The following is a 2,500-nucleotide window of genomic DNA, read 5'->3' on the forward strand; positions in this document are numbered from 1 at the left end:
AAGGACGGATCGAGATTCCTCTTTCGAGAGGGAGAGAGAGGTACTTGCGGGTAACCTGGAATCTACGAAACACGCACCGTGGTAAGATTCGTGCGTCCGCCTGATCGATGTGTGTTGTTTACGGACCGGCTGAGAAGCGACGATAGCGAGTCTTTGAAAAACTATGTGTCCATTAGTTAGACCGATCGTCGCCGGCCGTGTGTCTGTTCGAATCTCGCAACCCACGATTCAGCGACAGGACGCGCGCTCGCATTCCTTGTGTGCGTTCGTACTTTTCAAGGTTTTTAAATGTACTTTACGCCCGACCGTCGAGAGGAGCGTGCCACTGGGCGTTTCTCCGACGGTTTCCGTCCTTGGACGCGATCGTGTCGTCAACGATCGAACAAACAAACAAATACGTTGGCGACGCCCGAATTCGCTCTCCCGCACGCGCCGGGTGGGAGAGTGATGTGGGTATCGAATGTGATGCGTGTTAATAATGAAAATAACACTCTAAAGATCTAAAGAGTTTGAAATACAAAATTTTACGATTACCCTGAACGGTGGATCACTTGGCTCGTGGGTCGATGAAGAACGCAGCTAATTGCGCGTCAACGTGTGAACTGCAGGACACATGAACATCGACATTTCGAACGCACATTGCGGTCCACGGATACAATTCCTGGACCACGCCTGGCTGAGGGTCGTTTTCTTAACAAAAGACTGCTTGCGTTTGCTTCTCGAAAAAAGAGTAATTCATTTCTTTCTAAACATCTCGCCGTCGTTCAACGAAAGTAGAACGTTTCGGAGCGGGATTATCGAACGAAATTGAAAGAATGAATGAACGATAAACAAAGAAAGAGTCGCAACGTACGAGCGATAGTTGGGCAGTTCGTCGGCGTTTGTCGTGGAAACGATGTGACGAAAATCGCAACCGATACACTAAATGCAGGCCGTTAAAGGAGAGAAACAAATTTCGAAATATCTCTTCGAACTAGCGCAAGTGCGTCACGGCGCGCGAGTCGTTCGTTAAAATTTATAAACGACCGCCCGTGAAAGCACAGAGTTCTCGGAAGATAATCTATAAAGATTCTCCATCCTGCTGGAAGTTATCGGATCGGCGCGATTGTTCACTTGTAGAAATCCACGCTCCCGACGTTGCCAGAAACGATATTTACGAAAGGTGTGTCAAAAATAAACGAAAGAAGCTCTCCTATAAATTTAGAAAAAGCAAACGAGTGAAATGTTTGAGATGATAATTTGCTGAAATGCAAGCTCGAATAGCCCCAGGGTTTCGAATGATTCCCCGCGCTTTATACATCTCTCTGTTTACAAACGGTGTATAAATGAAAGATCGCTTCAGATGGGTCGTCGCTGTTTGACGCGCGATGCTGTTCCTTTTTTTTTGTCTGTCTGTGCGTTTAGCTTCGCTAAACAAGTTAAATGGTTAAAAAGCGTCGAAAAAGCGAATACACACGCGACAAGACAAATCTAACGAGTAAAGGAACGCTCCGCTCCAAGATAAAAATGGTTGTTTACAATCAATACAGCGTTTCGGTACCCCTGATCGTAGTCTGAAACTGTGTAACAAAAGAGAGGAAAGCGAATGGTGAAGGAACTTCGAAGCCTCCGTGGCGTGGCTAGAACTTGTGATAAAAGTATGTTTGCAGCAATTATGCATGCTCCCGTTAAAACAGCATTTCAATGTCTCGCATGGCTTAAAGCTCTAGGAGGCTTCAACATTTAGAATACATACGGACTACTTCGTTTGTTAAAGATAAGCGAAGACCGCGCGACCATCGCTCGGTCGTCCAGTCCTCGAAAGTTTTGTTGCGTTCCAAAGAAGAGACAAATGGGGTTTACCCTTGCGCTAAGGGGAGAAGAAGAGAAAAGCAGTTGTTAAATCTAAGAGGTGTGTGGAGTACATCGCGTGTTGGTTAAAATTGTTAAATGAAGTATACGCGAAATGTTCTCTCGCTCTTGCTTTTCCTCTTGCTTCCGTGGCGCTCGAAAAGAAGGGATGATAAATAAAGAAACCTATTCGAAATCTCTTGTGGAACAAAAAATAATACGGACGGACGTTAAAATTGAACCGAGACGAAATGGATCGTCTTGCGAGTTGTCTTCGCTTTGAAATTGTTAAAAATTGATAAAAGCAATACGACGAAGCTGCAGTCCGCAAAATGTTTGAAGCAAAAAGGAAATAACACGAAAATTATGGGAACGTCGTGTCTCAACTTTTTTTTCCCTCTTGTGCTCGTTTCATCGAACGATAAATACAAACATTTTGAAACGAGAGAGGAGGAAAAATTGAATATGCGAAAGGTTGATTCACGCACAGTTTCTCTACGTGTTTGCTTTTTTGCTTCTTTTCGTTTATTTTTTTTTTTTTTGCATCGAGCATCATTATTCACCTTTCGATGAAACCAAAGAAATTGACGACCTCAGAGTAGGCGAGATTACCCGCTGAATTTAAGCATATTATTAAGCGGAGGAAAAGAAACTAACTAGGATTTCCTTA

At 43.9% G+C, this 2,500-nt stretch overlaps 1 non-coding gene and 1 pseudogene across 1 annotated transcript; both read left to right on the plus strand.

Moving 5' to 3' along the window:
* The first annotated feature begins 531 nt into the window (after positions 1-531).
* On the plus strand, positions 532-686 carry LOC143306875 (5.8S ribosomal RNA). The gene has a single exon (XR_013064167.1). It is a non-coding gene; the product is annotated as a 5.8S ribosomal RNA (ribosomal RNA).
* Positions 687-2,418: 1,732 nt separating this feature from the next.
* Positions 2,419-2,500, plus strand: part of LOC143306842 (large subunit ribosomal RNA) — a 7,554-nt pseudogene continuing 7,472 nt past the window's right edge.

This window comes from Osmia lignaria, unplaced genomic scaffold (assembly GCF_051020975.1).
Source record: "Osmia lignaria lignaria isolate PbOS001 unplaced genomic scaffold, iyOsmLign1 scaffold0038, whole genome shotgun sequence".
In the NCBI taxonomy this organism is placed as follows: domain Eukaryota; kingdom Metazoa; phylum Arthropoda; class Insecta; order Hymenoptera; family Megachilidae; genus Osmia; species Osmia lignaria.